This window comes from Ambystoma mexicanum, chromosome 5p (genome assembly GCF_040938575.1).
Source record: "Ambystoma mexicanum isolate Mex_15411 chromosome 5p, UKY_AmexF1_1, whole genome shotgun sequence".
Lineage (NCBI taxonomy): Eukaryota > Metazoa > Chordata > Amphibia > Caudata > Ambystomatidae > Ambystoma > Ambystoma mexicanum.
Genome location: NC_090930.1, coordinates 519,365,432 through 519,390,164, shown reverse-complemented (window position 1 = coordinate 519,390,164; position 24,733 = coordinate 519,365,432). Strand labels below are relative to the sequence as shown.

The window sequence follows — 24,733 nt, the reverse complement described above, 5'->3', positions numbered from 1 at the left end:
AGTTAATGTAGGGAGGGGGCGTGGCCTCCCCTCCGAGGATACGGTGGCCCTCCTGGGCTACTGCAGGAAAGAAAAACGGGCCGCAACACCCGCGCCCTTGCTCCCCCGTATTCACATGTTCATGAATATTCCCTGTCGTCGGTCTGTGAATCCTCGGTAAAAGAAAAACAGTTCCACTTTCCCTTAAAAACTGTATTTCTCCTCTAAACTAATCACTGTCCTCTAGGTCATACTGCCCCCATCCACTGACAGTTCTCTCCCTAAGCCCTGCCTCTGGTGGCAATCTTCAGATTTTTACTGCACGCTTCAGTGTTGGGGGTCCTCGAGTTGCTCTCTGAGCTATTTGTATGTTTTTCAGTGTTTTTTGACGGAAAAAGTTCAATTTTTGTTTCGAAGAGCCTGTGTGCTCCTTTCTTCATTTGCCGACAGCGTGGACCTGTTGTCGGTGAATTTCAATGGCGTAGATCCATTGAAAATTCTAGAAGGCCATCTTGGGCCTACTTCACACCCCCCGACCATGACCGAAGAAGAGGAGGGAAGGTCCCTCTTCAAGCCCTGCACCAAATACGGTCTCCGGAATGTGTTTGTGGAAGACGAGCACCTACAATGCCTATACTGCCTACACCCGGACCATAAGGAAGTAGAGTGCGAGATATGCCTCGGTTCCTCTAAGAAAACGACGGACAGGCATAGTAGGCTGGCGGTATGGCTTAACACAAACAAGGACTATGACCCGTGCTCCGAGCAGGGTCATGCCTCGGGTCATGGTCATGCCTCGTCCAGGACCGGCCGGTCCAAGGAGCTGTCTGCTAAGTCCTTTGATGCCGCCTCATCCGTGGGGGCCCAAGATAAGACCAAAATCCACAAGTCCGAGTCCTCTGGGGTTCAATGCATATCAACCTCCTCTACCACATCAGGCTCCAACTCCCCCAGCAGACCCAGACACGGGTACGGATACAGCCACAACCACGGATGATGACTAAGACCTCTTCGCAGCGGACGATGAATCACCACTTTAGGATGCCGCACATAGGGTGTCTCTAGCGGATGAGGTGGGTTTGTTTCACTCAATGATCACCAGGGCCTGCGAGCTATTCCAGCTGGTGCCCGAGGAAACCAGGAAGGAGGACTTCTTGTATCAAAGGTGCAAGGCCAAGAGGAAGACTATCATGGCAGTGCCCTTTCTGGATTATATTTGGGAAGAGGGACTGGGCTCATGATTTACCCTTGCACAGCTCCAGCCAAGCTGGATAGGCTGGAGAAGAAGTATAGGGTGCCAGACTCAGCACCCAAGTGCCTGGGGTAGCAACCATAGCCGGACTCAGTGGTGTCAGCTGCCATGAGGAAACAGCTGGCTAACCCGTCCTCATCGTCTTCGGTCCCACCCGACAACGAGGGGAAAAGGATTGATGCCATGGGGAAGTAGGTGATTTACACTGTGGCGTTCACAATCAAGGCAGCCGCCGTGCTGGCGATCCTGGCCAGGTATGACAGTGAATTGTGGTACAAGCAATGAGAGATCCAGGAGTTCCTCCCTGATAAGATGGAAGCCCTCGCTCCCTTCCAGGAAGGGGAGGTGGCGTCGGATCACACCATTTTAGTGGCAGTGGACGTCGCCGACACGCAGTTCCGGGAAATGGTGAACAGTGTCTGCCTTCGTCGACAGGGATGGATTAAGGCCACTAATTTCTGTCACGAGGTCCAAGCAAAGGTGCTGGACATGCTCTTTGACTGGGAAAATCTGTTTGGGAAGGCCATTGAAGAGTTCCTCCAGGCCATCACGACGGATACGGAGACAGCCCGTTCCCTCTGCACTCTCCAGCGGCACTGCTCGTCGTCTTTTAGTTCCTCCTGGGGAAAATCGAGCAGGCCTTCAAAAGGGTTCTCCATGTCGAACACAGCCTTCCCGGTATTCAAGGCAAGAAGCCTCCAGAGGCCACTCCCAGGCCGACGATTTGCAGGATGCCGGCACCCAGGCAAGCCTGAACTGGCCAGGATGTCTGGCCCGTACTCGTGCCCCCCAGTGGGAGGCCGATTTACATGGTTCGTCAGCGAGTGGAGAAAGATCACCACTGACAGTTGGGTGCTGGATGCTCTTGCCCAAGGACAGAGTTCCACCGCAGGTGTCCGCGGATCCCTCTGGTTCTCCGTCAGGAGCAGCACATCCCTTAGCTTCTGAAAGAGCTATGAGCCATGCTTCGGAAAGTGGCGATAGAGCTAGATCTCCAATGGCTCCAGGGCTCCGGTGTCTATTTCAGATACTTTGTAGTCAGAAAGAAGACAGTGGTCTGGAGACCCATCCTGGACCTACGACATCTGAACAAATAAAAAGTCCCAAAAATTCAGGATGGTCACGTTGCAGCACGTGCTCAGCCAACTTGAAAAAGGTGACTTCTTGACATTGTTGGACCTGGAGGATGGCTATTTCCACATCCCCATTCACAAGAAGCATCGTAAAATTCTTCATTTCGTGGTGCAGAGCCAGCGCTACTAGTTCAAGGCCCTACCATTCGGCTTGAAGTCGGCACCAAGAGTGTTCACGAAAGTCCTGGCACCAGTGTCGGCACATTTACATCTATGGACATACATGTTTACCCGTACTTGGACAACTGGCTGCTACTCGCCTGCTCGCGGCAGCTGGCCGACGAACACACAGACGCACAGATGACCGTCCGACTATTGACGGTTCTGGGATTCTCCATCAACTATCTGAAGTTCTGCTTAACGCCATCGCAGAACGTGCTGTTCTTAGGCGCCAGACTCAATACGGTGTCTTGCCTGCTGTCACCCTCGGAGGAGAGGCTAGCAGCCATTCACAGAAAGGTACAAGGGCTGTCGTCAGCAAAGACGGCCACGGTGAGGTCCATCAAGTCGTTGCTGGGCATGATCTCATCCTGCATCAACCTAGTCCGTCTCTGCAGGTTGCAGATGCAACCCCTACAGGAATTCCTGGATGCCCATTGAGTACTGGTGACTGGAAGCTTCATGGACAAGATCCCTCTCAACTAAGAGTTCCGACGGGCGATAGTAGTTGGGCGTCTGTCCAACATTGCCCAAGGCGCAGGACTTCAAACCCCCATACCACCGGGTGGTCACCACAGACACCTCCCTGGAGGGTTGGGAGCGCAAACCAGTCGTCTGCACGCCAGAGGCCTGTGGCTGCCGGAGGAGAAATATCAACATCCTGGAGCTACGGACAGTGTTCTGGGCCCTCACGTCGTTCCTACGTCTCTGAAAGGCAAGGTGGTCATGATCCTCACGGACACCACCACCACCATGTTCTACATCAGGAAGCAAGGGGGCACTCGATCTCCTGTGCTATACAAGGAAGTGCAGGACTTGTGGCACTGGGCCGTCGGACAGGGGATGTTTTCCTCGTTCCTCTTCAACTGGCAGGAGTCAAACACCATCTCAAACTCCCTCTGCAGTGAACTGCGCTCCTGCCACGAGTGGGAGCTTCATCAGGATCGGGTGGACCTCCTGTTCGTCAAGTGGGGCAGACCCCAGATCGATCTGTTTGCAATGGCGGCAAACTCTTAATGCCAGAAGTTTTCCTGCGGATTCCTCCAACTGAGGAGCTTCGGGGAATGCGTTCACTTTTCCGCGGGAAGGGCTGTTTCTGTACGTTTTTCCTGTGTTCCCTATCCTCCTATGAGTCATCAACACACTCTGTGTCAATGCAAGATGATGCTCATCGATTACCCTTCTGATTGTCACGGCTCAACAGATACTTCCATACTTGCTAACCTTGGCAACAGCTGGTCTGGCGCACGCCTCCCTCGCTTTGGTCCCACTGACTCATCAAGGAGTTTCTCAAGGACTTTTCCGATCTTTCCCTCCGGTGAAGGCTCCTGCCCTGGCATTAGAACTCCATGTGGTTCTGATGAGGCTCGTGGAGGGGGGAGCCCTTGGGAGCCTATGCATCAGACCCCACTCGTCTTTCTCTCATGGAAGACGGCTTTCCTTGTGGCCATCACCTCTGCCAGACATGTAGGTGAGATCCAGGCCCTATCCTGCCAACAACTGTGCCTGACTTTCCACGAATCGTGGGTGGTTCTTCGCACGCACCCATCTTTCATGCCGAAGGTTTCCATCGTTCCCATGCACTTGTGTGATCTGAAGGACACGTGGCCTAGTAGGATTGCTGTTTGTCTTCCCTCTCTTCCCCCTCCCTTGCCGCGTCCCGCCTTGAAACACTTGTGTATAGGCGTGTTATAAATGACATATATCATTCCACCTCAAAAAGTCTTTGGTGTTACCCGTTTTATTCCCGAAACCTTCCTCACCAGATGAAAGGGCCTTGCACTCGCTGGATGTTGCTCATCCCCTGAAGTTCTACGTTACACACACACAAAGATTTTTCAGAAGACTCACAACTGTTCGTGAACTTTGGTCCTGTTAACCATGGGAAGGCCTTGTATAAGGCTTTCATCTCAAGGTGGCTCTCCGGCTGCATCACGCACTGTCAATGGTTGGCGAACGGACCGCTGCCCAGCCCTCCGAGAGCCAACTCCACCAGAGCGATTACTGAGACAACAGCGTTTCTATCTTGTCAGCCCCCGCTGGACGTCAGCAGGTCTGCTATATGGAGGTCCACACACACCTTCACCAAGTTCTACTGCATCAACACGGATTCTAGGGAGGAGAACAGAGTCAGCCAAGCAGTGCTTCGCCCCCTGTTTGCTTGAGGTGAGTCTGTTCCGCAGGTAAGAGTTATTTGCTTCTGTTGAGCCTTGCCACCTCCCATGGTTGTGTAATGCTGTACTACTATGTATTCGAGATTCATGAGCATGTTAATCCATGCCAAACCCCATACTAGAGAAGGTTTAAGTTACTTCCCTGTAACTATTGTTCTCTGGCAAGGATTCTGTGAAAAATCTGAGGGTATTCTCCCAAGTAAACCTCGGGAAGCCCTTATTCAGGTGGCCAGGGGGAGGGCTGGTGCTCTCAGATCCCAACCCGGGTGGTGGTCGAGCAAGGGAGGATCACCTGGGGAAGGGAGCCGGGGTTGTGCTCGCGGGAATGCCCCAGGTAAGAATCGGTACCATACCAGAGAAAGGATCGCGGAAGACGAGGTCCCTGAGGCTTTTATGGGCTGTATCAATTCGACCTCCCATCCATCCGATAAACTTTTCGAGAATCTACAATCCCCTCCTCAAACCATTACACACACTGTTGCATTCCGAAACCATCTTTCTCAGAATCCTTGTTTTCCTGTTTATTATCCGAACACTCCCAACAATTCTTCCCGTCCCTCGGATTATTATATCCTCACTCCCAGCTTGCTGAGGTAAAATACTAGTTCCCACAATCCCCCTTGTTTATTTCACAATCCTAGCTGTTCCCGTTTGCCCCGCAAACCCTACCAATCCTGTCCCTCTCTTTCCGAACTCCCAGTTGAAAGTGACCAACAATTAGTTTCCACAAACCCTCCTACTCATTTTGAAAATCCTCCAAAACCCACCCTTCCGAAATCACCTACCCCCCTACAACAAAGACAATAATTCCCTAAACGCCTCTTCCCCATCCCGTCCCGTAGGATACTCTGGCACTCCAGCCCCTCCCCTTTCTAACATGAACACTGTTTTACCTCAGACTTGTAAACGGTTTACCTGACATGTCCCGACACAAGAGTCAGGCAATTGACTTAAATCACACACACCTGACGGCCCTTCCTTTTCCGCAGAGGGATAAAAGGTGGCGCAAGAGAGCACAGTACGAGCATGGCAGACTGCATGATGAGACAGCTATCCAGGCCCGGTAGTTCAAGAGGAGGAGAAAGGCAGCGAATATCGAGAGGCTGACAAGGAGAGACACAATTTTATGTTCTGTGTTTCACTCCCTTTGGTCCTGTGTGAATGCCTGCTAGGGGAAGGCCTGCCTTAGTGCCTGGTGGAATGTTGATGTGGAATGTTCAGAGTGAAGTGTCCCTGTGCTTTCCAGAAAGTGTCAGTTGGAGCCTGAGCTGGCAGATAGGGGGCCAGTGGATGTCTCTGTGTGTACTTTGTTTTGATAACTCCTTGTGTATTTACCAACCGTGTGATCCTGGAGCTGAGAACCCAGTAAAGTGTTTTGTGTCCCTACGTGTGTCTTTGTGCACTTCTTTTACAACAAGGACCCATCATATCACTGGCGACTAGGAGCTTGGAGGCTCTGGGACGTTGTAACAAAGAAGAAGAAACGAACAGTGAAGCTGCAAGAAAATAAAAGAAGAAAGGAGCAGCAGAAAAGGAAAGCAGTGAGAGAAAGGACACATCCTCCGTGAGCCTCAAAGGTGGGCCTACCCAGCCCATAGAAAGACATGTTCCATGAGCAACAAGGGCATTGAGGATGAGGCTGTGAGGCACTCGGAGATAATGCACAGAGCCCCAGGAATGTGTGCGTATATGTCTGCCATGCGAAAATGAAGGTCAGTCTGCACTGCGGGAAACAAATGCTTCGTCTGGTGAGCCGGTGCCGGTTCAGGTCAGAAGCAGTCGGCCATTAGCAGCTCAACCGTCGCCATTACTGTCATGTGGGCAACAGGGAGGGGTCAGCTGTTTTGAATTATGCCCGATCTAAGTGACTGTGAGGGACAGTGTGGCGAAGATGTTTGAATGCTGTCCAGCGTGTTAGAGACCGCAAGTAGTAAGTGGCAGTTGGCAAGAATCATAATTGAGTCACGTTCTGGCAGACAGCTGCTTCGTAACGCACACTGTGGGGGTGGCAGCATTGTGAAACTGGGAGCTGTGTTCATTGTGGGGCTGAAAAAGTTATGATGACGTCAGCTGGTAGCTCAACGGCAGAGGTCCTGACTCGTTCCACGCATGCTGAAGAGGTCCCTTCTTCTAAAGAAGTAAGCGTTGCTCCTCTGGGGAAACAGAGAGCTTGTCTGGATGGCGCAGATTTCGATGGAGGTGCATTAATTGATCCAGGCAAGGAAGTTGTAAATGAAGGAGACCCAAGGTATGGGAAGAAGGTGAAGCTGGCAATCCCACAGGTAGTCGGAGAGAGTGAGTCGGTGGCGGTTTCACAGCAACAACAGTTTGTGAATGAGAAGAAACTGGTAATGGAGATGGGCACGCATTAGGGACAGGATTTGAAGGTACATTTCCATGACGTTTGGAAATTCTGTGAGAGGCACGCCGCGTTATGTTATGGCTGCGTGGCGACAATTGAAGAGCTGGACTCCCATTGGGATGAGAAATGGGGCCACTGTCGTGCCTGCAGGGTTTTGTTTGGTGAGGAAGTGGACACTTCCATTGCTATTCTAGGAGAGCTGGACCCTGATTTTATCAGTTTCTTTAAAGAACCGATGTGCTATAACATAGTTCTGAGCTAGTAGTGTGATGTGAGGCCTGTGTTCTGTAATATTGTTCAAGTTGCAATTTGTGCAGATGTTAATTGTGGATGAAAGTGAGGAATGGAGAGGGATTGTGTGTCGTGGCCTCTGATTTGGGGTACATTATTTATGAGGGTAACATGTACTGCTTTATATAGTGAGGTGTTATTGCAATGAAATGTTAACAGAAGTATTTTATTTACGGGTTTGTCGTGTAATTCATGGACTTTAAAAAAAAAAGGAAAAGAATTTTCGTCTGTTGGTTTCGGTGTGTTGTGTTTTCAGTAAGGTGGGTCCTGTGTTTTTGGTAGAGAGGTGCTGCAGTTCCAGATATTGGGGTTTAGTGAAGTGCTGCGGTCCTGGTTATTGTGCTGTGTGGTGCTGCAGGGGGGAGTGAGGTGTTGCGAGGTCAGGATTGCCGGATGGGTCCTGTCTTCTTGTAGTGAGGTGCTGCGGTTCTGGATATTGGGGTGAAGTAAGGTGCTGCGGTTCTGGATATTGGGGTGTAGTGAGGTGCTGCGGTTTTGGATATTGTCCTGTGTGGTGCTGCGGGGTGCGGTGAAGTGTTGTGAGGTCAGGATGACCGGGTGGGTCCTGTGTTCTGTTGTGAGGTGCAGCTATTTGAGGTGCTGCGGTTTGCAGGATGGTCGGTTGAGTCCTGTGTTGTTGGAATGCCATGTTTTGGGGAATTCGGAATTCTGGCTTTGGGGCCACACTTGGGGGTTTGGAACCTCAGTTTGCTGTCTCAGTACACAGTGGTTATGGTGGGTAGATGAAGGTGGTGTTTTGTGGTGTTTTGGTTGGCTCTGTTGGATGTTTGAGGTAATTGAGAGTAAGGGCTGGTTCCCTAGCATAGGTGTCTGTGGTGGGCCCACTACAGAGTGTTTGTATGTTCAAGTTTGAGGTTAGCTACTTGTTAAGCTATTGTAAGGATAAGTGGGTGTGAGCAGTTTCGGCTCGGAGCAAATAGCTTGGAATGGAATGGAGTCTGGTGGTTTGAGATGAACGTCTGAGTTGGGTGTTCTACTCTGGTCGTATCGCTTACGTTTTTCCCAGTGTTCTTTTACTTGCTTGTTCCTTTGGTGTGTTAAGGGGGGAGATAAGTTATGCTCTGTGTTTCACTCCCTTTGCTCCTGTGTGAATGCTTGTTAGGGGAATGCCTGTCTTAGTGCGTGTTGGAATTTTGATGTGGAATGTTCAAAGTGAAATGTCCCTGTGTGTTCCAGAGAGTGTCCGTTGGAGCCTGAGGCCTGGCAGATAGGGGGCCGGTGGATGTCTCTCTTCATATGTACTTTGTCTTGATAACTCCTTGTGCATTTACCAACCATGTGATCCTGGAGCTGAGAACCCAGAACATTGTTGTTTCCCTATGTGTGGCTTTGTGCACTTCTTCTGCAACAAGGACCCATCATATCACACGACCTTGCCCTTTACAACGCAGACCTGTGATCCCTCCGCAGAGAGAATCGTTAGACCGAGGACAATAGCCCAAGTGTGCTGCAACAGATGTCAACGGTACACAGAGCGTGTCGACGCTGATAAGCGAGAGCGAGGGCGACTCCTGCTACCGTGGTACCGGCCTTGACTCCAGTTACGAGGAAAGCCAAGCGGTTCATCGCAGCTGGTGAGTCGAGGGGAGAGACGATGAGAGCCGGTCTGTGGTGAACAAAAGTCGCAAAGTGGCAAGTTGAATCAAGTTCAAAAAACTGTAAAAGTGTTAAGGGACGACCAGCTGCAGAGGGAACCAGCACCACGTGGGTTCTAACTCTAGAAACTCTGGTCGATCCGTGTCCGAGTGAAACTACAGTTAACAGAAGGCTGCAGGGGAGCCGCCAAGTTAGGTCAAAGTGGTCATACAGGAGGTCAAGCAAAATCCCTGTACAGTCGAAAGCATTTGACCTAAGAACTGTGAGAAAGCAAGGGAAGTGAGTGAATCCCACAAGCATTGAAACCAAATGTGAATGTGAAGTTGGCAAGAGTGAACCCGGAAGAGGGATGCTGACGAAGAAGGGGCAAAGTCAGAAGTCCCAAGAAAGTGTGTTGACAAACATGAACCCAGTAGAGAGATGTCCACTATGAACCGTTTGAAAAAACATTGAGAAACCAAGGGGAGTGAATCCCGCGAAAGTGAACGGAAAGCAATAGTGAACCCAGAAGAGGGAGATTGGTGAATGCTGGAAAAGTCATAGTGATCCCGGTGGAGGGAGCCGGAAAGCAAAGAGGGGTCTGCACCCAGAAGAGGGGGACCCAGGAGTGAAGCTATCACCCGAGAAATGGGTAGAACAGAACTTTGTGTTTGTTAGTTGTTTTGTGAATCTATCAAGCCCTCAGAAACAGGAGACACAACCACTGAAGGCCTTCATATCGATAGGAACTGTTTTAGGATCCGAGCCCGGAGGAGGGAGATCCAGGCAGTGAAAAGCGATCACCCAACACCACGAGGAACAAGGGTCAGTGCCCGGAAGAGGGGGACCCAGGGCTGAAGAATCCTCACCCTAAGTAAAATCAGGAAACCAGCTTTAATTTGTTAAAGTAACATTTTGTTAATTGAATACATCAGGCTCTCAAAGACAAGAGACTTTCAAGTGAAAAGAGACTTGGCCATCGTGGCTACTGATAAGCTGAAACAGAACTGTCAACTCGTGCTTGGAAAGCTCAAGTGTGTGCTGTGCTCCAAGATCCCACCTTACCCAGTGCTTAAAACATGGGGAAGGGAGACCCAAGCTACCACATCCTGACATATTATTATGAACACTTCTTTCTTTTCTTCAAAACTATCCTATCCCCTTTTTGTATTATGTAAGGTTTGGCAATAGGTTTCTTAGTATAGGCTCTTTTTATGTGACACAACGCCACTAGGACTGCCTTATTTGCATATGATAGTCGACGCTTGCTCCCATCTTAGATCTAGGTTTAGGTTGGGCGTTTTTCCAACCTGCATACAGTTTAATAAACACCCTTGCACTGTGATCACTTGCGTCTGCCTTTATTGTTGCCACCATGAGTTCCTTACACTTCACATGCAAACCCTCCTTCCGACCCCTCTGCGGCTCTTCTTGGTCATACTGCCACTTTTATCTGCTTACCAAATCTGAAGATGGCTGCCAGAGGTTTAGAGGTTTAGAGGAGAAATACAATTTTCCAATTTTATTAATTGTAATACAGTTTATTTATAAACTTTACACATGATTAAAACATGAATTAGAAGAAAAGAAAAAGTAAATAAATAAGAGGAAATAAAACACAAAATAATAAATAAGTATACAATTCAAAGCATCTCATACCTACGTGTTTCCTAATCAGAATGTAATCAAATACGGTCATAAGAGAGATGCTTACAGCACTATAACCAAAATAACATCTTTTCCACTTCTCTGGATGTTATTTTAGCATTCCTCAAAGTACAGTATATGTGCAAAGTTAACACATCTAACATTGCTTCACCACAACTTCATTTATTAAGTCTGCTTATAAAAAGAAGCTTAAGTCCATATTTCTATCCTGGGCTGTCCCATTGCCCAGGAGTTAATGGGACTTTCTGCGTTGATTTTGCAAATACTCAGAGCTGTAAGTTGCTCTTAAATGGAGATACCCAGGAGATTTTTGATTTTGAGCCGGACCTTTAAACCTAGAGATTAGTACCTTGAGGCTTTGGGAGTTATACAGCGAGACCAAAACATGGGATCTCTAACAGACTCCAAGTCATGTACATAATTTCTGTAATATAAATGGTACATAGCTAACATACTACCACAATCTGTCAGTATGTGTTTTGTGATTTCTTTAGTCGTTCCATTTTTACAGATGTGGCAAAATCTTTCCCAGGAGGACAAATGACTATGTGCACTTCTATTTGTCAAGACAGGTAAATTGTCCATCCTCGGTAATAGTATGAATCGTCTTAACTTGCGTGAAGGGCAAAGATTCAAATAGCTCTGCATGTGTTTTAATGAATATAGCATATAGTGTATGTTTTGGTATTTTCAAAGCTTCCCAAGGTGTTCATAATGTTCAAGCCAGTCCCAGAGATCAACTTTTTTTGATAGAGCAGATGACTGAAACCACCACTGCTGGTGGTCCAGCATATCTCCCCCAGGAAATGTCAGTTTTATCTTTAAGATGATAGTTGGTGGTTTCCTTAGAGATTTCCTGGTAAATAGCCCTCATAAGGACATTCTCTGGGTTGTTGCTCATCCTTAGATACATTTCTGCTCTCTTTTTCAGAACTATAGATTTTAGTTTTTAAGGGAAAGGGAAACTGTTATTTCTTTTACCAAGGATTCCCAGCCTGACGACGGGGAATATTCATGAGCATGTGAATCCATTCTAGACCCATTCAGGATAATAATAGTTACAGGTAAGTAACTTAAACCATCCTCTTGTCACAGCTCAGACCAATATTTTACAAAAATACAGATTTTTTTAATACAAAGGTGAATTATACAAACATACATACTCTGGTTCATAGGTCTATATCACAACAAATCATGCACCAACTCTAATGAAAACAACAACCTATTCAGTGGGGGTTAGTAAGTGTGGCAGAATTTATACTCGCACCCAGTTGTCATATTTTAAAATGGGCATCTAGATTTCAAACACATTGTATTTGTCTAAGGTCTTTGACAGATCAATAATTGAAATCACTAAAAAAGGACATCTTATTTTGCCATACTTGTTCATCAATTAGTTTTTTCACTGCGCTCGCACTAGAGCTCTTTCCACCAAATGTAAGGTTCTCGTGCGGAAACCTGCACATTTCAGTGACAAAACAAAAAAATATCATTGCATACAATGTTCATGAATAAATTTGTTGACACCTCTGCATTTCGGGCCAGAAGTCTACTCGTTCTCTCCTGCTAGTCGCACAAGAGCCTCTTTTGTTTTTGCTGGGCCTTCATCTGGACAAGAACTGTAAGGCCAGTAACATGAATGTAAAATGCATTGAATGTTAATGCCTCCTACTGTGACTATGGTCACTTTGATCATAGCTACACTGTATTCACCTGCTGTCCGAGTGTACTCCTAGTGTTACTTCAGGTTAGCTAAGGTTAAATCTAGAATAGGGGGGTGCAAGGGAGATTAACCATCCCTGGCACTGGGTGGTTTCAACTATGTAAAACAGATGTCCACCAACCCGTGGATCTCTCCCGTCCTTCGCACACCCAGTTTGTGTAAAATAACTACAAATAAGTTTATAAAAGTAACAGTTTTTACTGTGTTGATTAAATATACAAAATTAGGTTGACAAAATTATAAAGAAATCCAAAGTTCTAATTCCGTGATTCATTAGAATTTACATTCATACACTTTCATACATTTTTCTGCACATCTGAAATAAAATGTAATAAATCTGTGATGATTCGTCAAGTAGTAACCTAAACATGTGATAATAATAATCATTCCTTATGTTATTTAATCCTCAAGGTTGTCTCTACGTGTTTCAAGACTTTATTCCCTTCCATTCATCAGGAGCACTTTATTCCAATTGTTCAGTATTTGTCTTCATACTGGTATGTATCTACAAAATATTATTCAAAAATAGTATCGACTATATACTCTTAGTCTGTTTTTTCAAATATAATTGTATACTGTCATGTTCAATAATATGTAATCACTTGGAGGAAATCAACAAATCTTTAGAAAATTACAGGAAAGATGTAGAACAAATAAAAGTGAGGAAATTCAGAAGGGACACCCTTGATTCCTCTCAAGATATAGTTTACTCTTGGCAAGAGTCTTACAACCAGACGAGACCTCAACAACAGAGGAAACCACCCCAGAACCCAAGTGGTCCACCGCAGGATACAAGTGAACCAAGTAGTGAAATAGCAAGCAGTGGAGAAGTAAATTGAATCCTGACAGCTGAACCACAAAGAACATCCACCTTACATACTTCACAGGAGGCTACCACCTCGAATGCTGAACCAAATCAACTGTCTTTTTTAGAAAAAAAACGGCAAGAAGAGGCCATAAGAAATCTACGGTCAAAAAACAAAACAAACAGCTAGTGATCAACATATCATCAAGGACATTGACACAGAACAAATTGGACATACCTAATTTGGGATTATCATTCATGGCTGTGATCTACAGGTAGACTTACTTTTTTTATTATAACACCAACACAATGTGTGTTTGAATGAAGTTTTTTTAAACAGATATCCTCTAATGTGGATGCATACAATGTTCCCCTTACCTCTACAGCTGATATAGCTCCTTCAACTATAGGCTCCAGTGGAACATTTACCATATCACAAGAGTAGAAAATTAGCAGTCTGCACTATCCCGTTTTACGATTGGAACAGACTCGAGAATATCATCAAAGTGATTATATATTATTGAACAAGACAATATATAATTATATTTGACAAAACAGACGTATATAGTTGATTACTATTTTTGAATAATTTTTTGTCGATACATACCAGTATGAAGACAAATACTGAACAATTGGAATAAAGTAATCCTGATGAAGGGAATAAAGTCCCGAAACGCGTAGAGCCAACCTTGAGGATTAAATAACACAAGGAACTGATTCATATTATCACATGTTTAGGTTACTACTTGACGAATCATCACAGTAGAATTACCTGATTTATGAAATTGTTTCTTTTTGATCAGAATAATCAATTGTGCACAAAATAGTATGAACATTTATGAATGTAAATTCTAATGAATCAAAAAATTAGAACTTCATAATCTTCATAATTTTGTAAACCTAATTTTGTATATTTAATCAACACAGTAAAAACTGTTACTTTTATGAAATTCTTTATAGTTCTTTGACACAAACTGGGTGTGCGAGGGACGGGAGAGTTCCACGAGCTGGTGGACATCTGTTGCTTTACATCAGTGACCACCAGGGGGCGCAGAAGCCGGTAGCCTGATCCGACGCCTCCTCTCAATAGGCTGAATCTCTCGTAAATAAATAATCAAGAAAGCAATTTCTGACTCTTACCTCTCTCCGTTCCGGCTACCCTACTGCTGGGGCCCCTCCACCTGCAATCCGGACGAAAATCGAACCCGTTTTCATCTGCTTCGGGATTGTCCCTAGTGAGGCCTCCTTCAGCTCCTCCTCCAGCTCGGCTCCCGTGGTGATTTCTCGCTCGGCGGACGGCTTGGCCTGCGGTGTACTCTGCCTCCCGTACTTGCCCAATGCCTGCAGCAGTCACCAGTCTTCTATCCTCTCTGCTGGATCGTCCCTGGAGAGGCCTCCTCCAGCCCGGCTCCAGTGGCGATTTTCTCGCTCGGCGGACGGCCTGGCCTACGGTGAGCTCTGCCCCCCGCATTCATCCAGCGCCTACAGCAGTCACCAATCTTCCATCTTCTCTGTTGGTTCCTCCCTGGCGGGGCCTCCTCCAGCTTCTCCTCCAGCCCGGTCCCCGCTGTGATTCACCTGCACAACGGACGGCCTGGCCTGCGGTGTACTCTGCCTCCTGCACTCGTCCAGCGCCTGCAGCAGTCATCAGTCTTCTCTGCCGGAACGTCCCTGGTGAGGTCTCCTGCCCGGCTCCTGCAGTGATCCCTCCAGCTGGAGATGGCCGGGCCTGCTGAGTGCTCCTCTCTTCTCTCCTCTCACTCGCCCTTTTGGAGACCTGTCTTGGAGACCTCCTGTGCTCTCTGTGCCGGCCCGCCTCTATTCCAGCAGCGGGGGGTCCCGGCTGGGAGAGGCCGTTCTGAGCCCATCATCTTGACTCCGTTCACCACTGACAGCCTTCCTGGCAAGCGCGTGGACTCCGCTCCTGCAGTCACCAACTTCATCCTTTCTCCTCTGGCACTCGGTGGATCTTTGTTGAGTTTCTGGCTCCTTATCACCTGGCACCTTTTCTTGATCCTGGTGCCTACCTTGCAGCTGTACTCTCCTGGTGCCTGCCTTGCCGCTGCTCTCCCCTTGTCGTCCGTCTCCATTCTGTCTACTGAGGTCCTGCCATGCCACTGTGCCCTCCTGGAACCTGCACTCCTGCTGCACCCCCAGTGCCATCACCCTTCCACTCTGGCCACCGGGGTCCCGGGGGTGAAGCTGCCCAGCGTTCCACCTCCTAGGTTTCCTCCCCTGCCAGCAGCCCTCCTATTGCACGCAAGGTGTCGGAGCCTGCTGCCACCCATAACATCTTGCGGTGCCACCATGCTCTCCTGTGCCTGGATCACCTCTGCTCTGCCCCTGGCACATCCACTTGTCACACTAAACCTCAGGGTCCTGGCAGGACTGTGACTGCTTGGGGTACCTCCTGCCATCTCTGAGCCGCAGCCACCGGTGCGCTGACACTGGATCCTACCTTGCAGCTGTACTCTCCTGGTGCCTGCTTTGCTGCTGCTCTCCCCTTGTCATCCGTCTCCATTCTGACTACTGGGATCCTGCTGTGCCACTGTACCCTCCTGGTACCTGCCCTACCGCTGCACCCCCAGTGCCATCACCCTTCCATTCTGGCTACTGGGATCCCAGGGGGGTGAAGCTGCCCAGAGTTCCTCCTTGGCTCCCCCCTGCTGCCGGCAGCCCTTCTAGTGCATGGAAGGTGTTGGAGCCTGAAGTCACCCATAACATCTAGCGGTGCCCAGTGCCACAGTGTTCGCCTGTGCCTGGATCGACTCTGCTCTGCCCCTGACCCATCCACCTGTCAAACTATCTCTCAGGGTCCTGGCAGGACCATGATTGCCTGTGGTACCTCCTGCCATCCCTGACCCGCTGCCACCGGCCCGCCCCGCCCGACACCGATCTGGTTACTTGGGTTTGCGCTCTTTAGCCTGGCTCCTCCTGGCTGACTACTTGGGATTCTGTCCAGCCTCACTGCCTCTGAAGTCTGAAGTTCTCCCCCCACGGCTGCCTAGGTCTCCAACCCCTCTTCGCCGCCAGCAATCCCTTCCCACTCTAGTACGGGGTCCACTCACAGAACTTCATTGCTTCTGCCCACCCTCCTTGCCTGACTCTATTCTTCTCTTGTGCCCACACCACTCCTGGTCCCATTGCCTGCGGCCCTTCCAACGTAAGGGCGAGCGCAGCTACGGTGGACCCCTGCTTCGAACCATCCACCACCTGTGTTCCTCCTCTAGCACCTTTCTCCCAACCTGGTACTGCCTGCAGCCACCCCCCCATCCTCTTCTCATCGCTCTCCTAATCGCTCTCCTAACTCATTTCCCTGACCACAGCCCCTACCTGAAACTGCCACTCTGATCTCCGCTCTCTCCATCACAGGTCTCGACAGGATCGACCCATACGCACTCGCCTATTCATCAAGGCCTCTTTTATGCAATTCTGCAAATCTCCTTCTCCCCACCCTTCCATGCCTCCTCCCGCCCTTTCCCCTACTCCCATCTTCTCCTCTCCCTTCTACTCTCCTTTTCCCTCCTAATGCCCAGCCCTTCCCCTTACTCCCTCCCACACTCCTCCTGTTACTCTCCTTCCCTCTCTCACCGCCCTAACCTTCTATACCCCCCTACCGTCCATCACTCTTCCCACTTGAACATGGCACTCTGGAATGCCAGATCCATCTGCAACAAAACCGCAGCTGTTCTCGACCTATTCTTCCGCCTTAACATCCATTTTTTATGTCTTACTGAAACCTGGATTCCCCCCCATAACACTTCTGTCCCCGCTTCCTTAACCACCTCCTCTTCTTCCTTTACTCACACCCCACGTACTACTAGCTGTGGTGGAGGCGTTGGCCTCCTCTACCACCCCAAATACATCTCCTCCTCACCATCTCTCTCTTCTTTCCCTACCTTTGAATTCCTCTACAAATCTTTCTCCTCGCCCCACCCTATTTCTTTTCTGATCATATACCGTCCCCCTGGCCCTCTCTTCCTTCTATGAAGACCTGGATCACCTCCTCTCGCTCATCTCCCCCTCCCCCTCTCCTCTATCCGTGCTTGGTGACTTCAATCTCCATCTCCCTTCTCCCCCTCAATCCTCTCCCCTCTTCTCTATCTTTGACTCCTATCTCCTTTTTCCTCTTCCTTCTTCCTCCACCCACTCCTCTGGCTCCACCCTGGACCTCATCTTCAATTCTTCCTACTCCTCTTCCCCTGTCTCTACTCTTCCTATCTATCTTTCAGACCATGCCTTACTCTTTCTCCCTTTCTCCTCTCCCACAATCCACCACTCCTAACCCCTCCCCTCCAAACCTACTCACGGCGCGATTTTCGCAACTTTGACCCATCCCTCTTTACTGACACTTGCTCTTCTTTCCTTCCAACTCTCCAAGACTTCTCCTTATTATCTGCGGATGATGCTCTAGCCTCCCTCTCCTCTGCTATCTCCTCCTCCCTTGACAGACTCTACCCCATTTCTCTGTTCCGCCCTACCCGGAAACCCTCTCAACCTTGGCTTACTCCTCATCTCCTCTCCATGCGACACTTTCTCCGTCGTCTTGAGAGACTTTCGCTCAAAATTCCCTCGCTTTCTAACCAAATCTCTTGCTTCTCTTACCATGCACTCTACGACTCTTGTCTTGCCTCGGCTAAATCCTCTTACTTCTCTAACCTACTCCAATCTCAAGCCACTCAACCTCGCAGTATCTTCCAAACTCTTTCTCGACTTCTCTCTCCCCCCACTCCTGATCCCTCCTCCAATTCTACACTCTCCCCTTCTGACTTCGCCAACTTTTCCTTTTCCTCTAAGATTCTTATCCTTCGTCAAAAAATCCACACCACCTCTGACTTCATTTCTACTCCTCTGCCCTCCCCTCCCTCATCCTACATGTCTATCTTCTCTCCTGTCTCCCCTTCTGAAGTCTCCACCCTACTATCCAAAGCCCACCCCACTGCTGCCCCCTCTCACCCTCTCCCTTCCCTTCTCAGCCCTAAGATTTACCCTCTTCTTATACCCTACCTCACCTCCTTCATCAACATCTGCCTCTCCTCAGCTACTTTTCCCTCTGCCTTCAAGCATGCTACAATCATCCCCATTTTGAAGAAACCTTCTGCTGATCCTTTTCTAACCTCTAACTTTAGACCCATCTCTCTTCTCCCATTCCTCTCAGTTTCTCGAGCGCCTTGCCTACTCCCAGCTCTCATCCTTTGTCACTAACTCCTCTCTCCTACCACCCTACCAATCTGGCTTCCGTCCCAAACATTCCACAGAAACTGCTCTCACCTCTATTCTCAACTCCTTTCTCTCTGCTCACCATACCAAACAATACTCCATACTTATTCTCCTAGACCTCTCTGCAGCCTTTGACACTGTCGATCATCCCCTCCTTATTCACACTTTCTTCCTTTGGCTTCAAAGACTCTGTCCTCAACTGGCTATCCTCTTACCTCTCTTCACGCTCCTTTACTGTCTCCTGGGGAGGCCGCTCCTCTCCTACCTATCCTCTTGAATACGGTGTACCCCAAGGGTCGGTACTTGGTCCTTTCCTCTTCTCTCTTTACACCTCCCTCATTGCCCCTGTTATGTCCTCGTTTGGTTTCTCCCACCACTTTTATGCTGACGACACTCAACTCTTTCTCTCTTTCTCCTCCTTCTCACCTGACCTTCACCAAAAACTCTCCTCCTGCCTTACTGCTATTAAAAACTGGATGTCTTCCCGATTTCTCTCCCTTAACCCAGACAAAACCGAAGTTTTATTCTTTCCCTCTAACTCTCTTCCACCTCCCTCCCCTCCCCCATTCATTCACTTTCCTCCCTCCAATCTTCCTATCTCTCTTCAAGCTCGTAATCTTTGACTACTCTCTCTCCTTCTCTCAACCTATTTCCTTCACTTCCCGCACCAGTCGCTACCACCTCTTCAATATCCGCAAAATCCGTCCTTCTCTCACCTTCCATGCTACTAAACTCTTAATCTCCTCCCTCATCTTCTCCCGCCTCTTTTACTGTTCCTCCCTACTCTTTGGGCTTCCTACTTCTCTCCTTGCCCCTCTTAAATCCATCTACCACTCTGCGGTTCGAACCCTCTGTCTACTTACCACCCGTGACTCCATCTCTACCTCTCTCTCTTCCCTTGGCTGGCTTCCTTTCCATTCCCAACTTAAATTTCAATTTATCTGCCTTGTCTTTAAATCTCTCTATGGTCTTGCTCCCCCTTATCTCTCCTCCCTTCTCTCCTTCTACTCTCCCTCCTGTTCCCTTCGTTCAGCTGACCACTTCCTTCTCACTGTACCTCCCTCCCCCTGTGCCTCCTCTCGCTTCCGCTCCTTCCAACTCCTAGCACCTCTACACTGGAACTCCCTTCCTCTTGCCATCCGCTCTACCCCCACCTTCACCTCCTTCCGCTCTTCCCTTAAATCTCTCCTCCATTCTCCTCCCTGAATCACCTCACCCACTCCTGCTTCCTCCCCTCACCTCCCTATTCTTCCCCTAACTATCCCCCCTCTCACCATCCCCATCCGTCCTCCTATCATTTTTCACCACTCCCCTCCCATCCACTCCCTCTCCCCTTCCCAACCTAACTCCCTCAGTTAATTGCTCTTTTCATTGTTTAGTCGACTGATTCATAATGTATTTGTTTCTACTGTTATTGTTTGTTTATGTAATTTGTTGTTCAATTGTACAGAGCTTTGGCGTAAAGCGCTTAATAAATCAATAAATACAAAAATACAAAGTACAAAAATAGCTACACTGGACTTTCATTTATTTGTGTAGAAATAGTCCATTAATGTTTGCTTGCTGAAGTTGATGTAGAGTTAATTGTTTGATTATGGCCTACCAGTAAGTATGTTGTGGATTATATGCAGTTCATACAGCAGTTTAAGATGACTGCAAAGCAGTTGCACTATAATCCAGTTTCTATGTTCACAATATGTCTTTTGGCTATGGAGCTTTCTGTTCTTCCTCAGTCCTCACTTTGATGTTGGCGGGATGTGCTCTTGCTTCTCCCGCTCAGTCTCTCCTTTGTGATTGCTGTGCTCGCGGGATCTCCACACACCCACTCCATGTCTCTGGTTTCTCTGGAATCTGCACCACAGGAGCGCCCTGCTCCACTGCACACTTTCCACACAACTGCTAACTCTTGAACACAACTCTCCCTGCTCGATACAACCGTGACGACGCAGCTAGGATTGCACGTGATGCCACTGAGACAGCATTCCACTCCTCTGATGCAGCTTGCACTTAAACATCAAGTATGCCTATGCAATCTTGACCTTGGTATTTGGTGTGTATGTAATTAATGTATACTTAATCTAATAAAGCTGTGATTTGGCCTTTTGATGGAATAGTGGTGAAGGAGCTCCAGGATTAGAAGTCATTTTCGAAGACCGTTGGCCGCACTACCCCCTTTGGCAAGCCATGCTTAGTTGACCTGCAATATTTGTACAACGTCTAAACGAACTTGCTGGTATAGTGTCAGAGCAGTAAACCTTATATTAAGGAGGTCAGGAGCTTTGTGTAGAATATTTGTTACACAATGGGTTGCGATACATTAGATTGTCCTTCAGGTAGGTATCAACAATATACTTTATTATTTAATAGTATAAAGCGAAGCTAAAACATTACAAGTAAATAGAACCATATAGCCACATCACAACAATGGTATGGTCCAATTGGGACAATAACCACAATTTAGGTCCACGTATAGTGAATGAACAACATAATGTTACACCATCTAATGTATGGGGAAGGAGATGTTGGAGCATACCATCAGCCTTTTAAAATGATCAGTCACCACAACGCTTGAGATAAAAACCTAAATAGTCCATCCCCATCCTAAGAACCAACGTTCAACAAGTGTTCAAAGTAAGAACAGTGTTTTGGATACTGGCTGGGAATGGGGTGAGAGGTTGAGTACACTTGTAAAAGTTCTCCCATACTATATATTAAAAAAATATATATTTGTATTACTTTATTCACACAAACAATACAAATCAAACTTGCAGTGCATATGGTAACATTACTATTATGCATCTCTTACTTATATTCACTGCAACCCTAATCCCTCCCCCCTGTTTGAGCCTGATCCTTCTCGCATTCTGTTCCTGCATCTTGTGACAGGGTGACCTCTGCCATGAGTTCCGTCGGGTCTCGCATTGGCCCAAATAACTCTGCAATTAATGATTTCTAGGCCATCAGGGTCCCAATCTCATCCTCACCCCCCCCCAGCACCACTTGATTCTTGCCATACCATAGTCTCTGCCTCAGCCCATTTCTGCAAACCTTTCCACCATACCTCTAGTCGTGGGCTATGACATGTCTTCCACCCCATACCAATTCTCCTCTCCGCTAGCACATATGCCAGGTCCTTTAGTTTGCTCACGTGCTTGAGTTTCTTTGGTCTGGTGAACCCCCCTAACAAGCAGGACCACGCTGTATCAATTACAATCCTAATACCTTTCTGCTAGTCTGTGTGCCACTTCGCTCCAAAACCGCTCAATAACTGGGCATGACCAAAACATATGTACCATGCCAGCATTCTCTTCATCACATTTGGGGCATGCTTGCCGTCCCACGTTTTTAAACCTACCTATCTTCTCGGGCGTCATATACGCCCTATGCGTAATATACAGTTGTATCAGCTTTAGTCTTGCAGTCCTTAATACCTTCTTATGGTACCCTTGGACTCGTTCCCACATCCCACCCTCCATCGGTGCTCCTACTTCCGCCTCCCAATCTTGTCTCAGTTGTACTACCTCGTTTCCTACTTTGGCCATCATCATTTCATATATCCTGGATATCTCATGTCCCCCTTCCGCTATGTCATATATTATATCTATGGTGGCGTCTGGTTCATCTGCTAGTACCACTTCGGGCCATGTCCTCTTAATTCACTACACCATTCTGTGATACGTGATATACTGGCCTATGTGTAACCCTGTTTCCTCCCTCAACACCTCAAAATCTATTATGGTCCCTTCTTGCCAAACATCACCCATTGCTGCTATCCCAACCGGTTCCCAGTGGTTTCTAATTGTCATCCTTAGTTGCTTCTCTCCCCCTGCTAGTGCCAACAATGGTACCTGTGGGGAACACGAGGATGGGGTCTCCATCATCCGACAAGCCCTACGCCACATCTTCCACCCAAGTGCCTCATCTTGGGGCGCCCTTCCATTACTGTCTTGGTAAGCCACATGATCTCCCTCAAATAGAATGGGGCACAATCCTGTCTAAACAGCCTAGACTCAGAGGTCGCCTCCTCTGATAGCCATTTGGCCACATATTGTAGTTGGCTTGCTATGTAATAAACTTCGTAGTTGGGCAGTTTTATATCCCCTTTCTCATAGAAATTCTGTAGCTTCCAGAGGGCCACTCTCTTCCTTGTGCCATGCCAAAGGAAATCCCTACACATACTAGCAATCTACCAAAAAACATTTTGGGTGTCAAGTGCGGTATATTCCCAAAGTAGTGCAGAAGCCTAGGTAAAACCACCATCTTCAACATTGCCACCCGGCCCACCATCGCTAAAGGCAGCTTCACCCAAAACCTCATGCAATTTTCGATCTTCTTAATGGCCACCTCTGTATTGCACTTATGCTCCTCTTCCACCGTGTAGCGTATGTCTATCCCTAAATAGCGAAATGTGCTAACCTCCCATGGTATCTGTAACACCGGAAGCCTTTCCAATGGGATCCCCCTGTAGCCACCCAAAGGGAACATACTGGATTTCTGAGGGTTCACCGCTATACCGGACAACCCAGCATATCTCTCCATCACCTCTAAGATCTATAGAAGGTTCTCCTCCGGGTGCCGCAAGTACAGCAGTATGTTGTCTGCATACAGGGAGATAGGGAGATTAGGTGTCGTTCCCCACCCACAGTAATACCTATTGTGTCATATTGTTGCCTCAAATATATAGCTAGGGGTTCCAAGGCAAGTATATAGGGTATCAGGTAATAATATCCCCATATATATGGTCGCCGTGAATAATATTGCCGGGAAAATGTTGTGGCGATATTATTTGGGTGACCATATATATGGGGACAGGGGCAAAAATAAATTTTTAAAAAGAAAAACAAAAGTTTGGGGGTTGCGGGGTGTCCCCCGCATGTTCCATGCAATAATGTTGCCACAAAAAACGGCCATTTTTCGGTGATATTTTTGCATGGCGAGATTTTTGTGGCGACATTATTACATGGAACCGTATATAGAGCATGGGGGACCATGGACATCCTTGTCTGGTACCCCTATGTAACTGCCATCTGTCGGATATCACTGCTCCTGTTTTCACTCTGGCTAACGGTTCACTATACTCCCATACTATAATTGTTACTCAATTCAATAGTCCAGTGCGGTCGTATAGTGACAGTGCATATGGAAGTACTTGATCTTCATGTGGAGGAGGAAGGCAGCTACCAACCTCCAGTGTCTAGGGGGACCTGAAACAGGATTCCTATACCCTTGTTGCACCACCAATTTAAGGCAAGTGTAACTGGAGAGTAGAACCTGCTGCCTGGTTAAATTCCATGGGGACCTGATGGGGTCACAAAAGGGTATGCAGTACAGTGCCTTGATGCCCAACTCAGAGGACTGACTCCAGCTAAAGACCATTTGGAATGATGGTTCGCACTGTTAGTTGCATTTGGAGATACTGGGTTCACAGCACAGATGTGAATTCATTTGAGAGCTGGGTCTGGAGGGTTCTGGTATCCAATCACCTTCACAGATCTTGGATCCAAAGCTAGGCTTCAGACTTTCTTAAGGGAGAGGACCTCTATTGTAGCTCCCACAACCAGTTAAGGCCTTAACAATTCAGCAGACAATGAAAACAGTCTTTGTGACCTGGCAAGGCTCAGCCAGCAATGAAGGAGCGCAGAGGCATTTGGCTCCAGCAAGGCTACTCTACCTGGGGAAGAGCAGCAGCAGAACCACAAAGTATAGGTCCCCCGATAAGATTGCGTAGTTGTGCAGCACAGAGCCACATTATGTCCAGACACAGTGAACTCCAAACTCCAAAAGTTCCAAGCCAGCTATGGATCGAGAACCAGTTGCTCCCATTGGCTCAAAGGAGGGAGATGATGTGCAGGCTTTCATGGTCTATAAGGAGCAGAGCTTTACTCCATAGGCAGCAAAAGCTTCCATGCATCCCTCTGTGGCCTCTTGTACTTCAGATCTTTAGTTCTAGCGATCGATCTGTGGAATGGCTCCAGATTCCCTTCTGATAGCAAGAAATGTGGGTTGTAGATGACTGAAGACTATTAAAGGCCCTACATCTGTCAAACTGAGTGGCTATCCAGTCATAGATAGCCACTTTACACAGTTAAAAACTCACTATGGTTTAAATGTGGATTAAGGTGTCTAGGACTCCTTGCCTGGTCCAAACCAATTTCTGGCACACACATGCTACTTCACAGGTTCGGGTCTGATCATGTATGCTGTTTCTATCCCCTGCATAGGAGGAATTTGGCCAACAAGGATGGTGAGCCACAAAAACAGGACTTGGACAATATAGTTGGCCATTTTGAACAGTAGTGGACAAAAGCCTGCCATGCAGTCAAAAGAAAATGTGCCAAAGGAGTGCACCCCAAAAATGTAAAAATCTGGTT

At 47.8% G+C, this 24,733-nt stretch overlaps 1 protein-coding gene across 1 annotated transcript in view; it reads left to right on the top strand.

The window, feature by feature from the left end:
• RPS6KA6 (ribosomal protein S6 kinase A6) overlaps positions 1-24,733 on the top strand; it is a 905,586-nt gene that overhangs the window by 510,421 nt on the left and 370,432 nt on the right. The gene's annotated exons all lie outside the window — the stretch shown is intronic.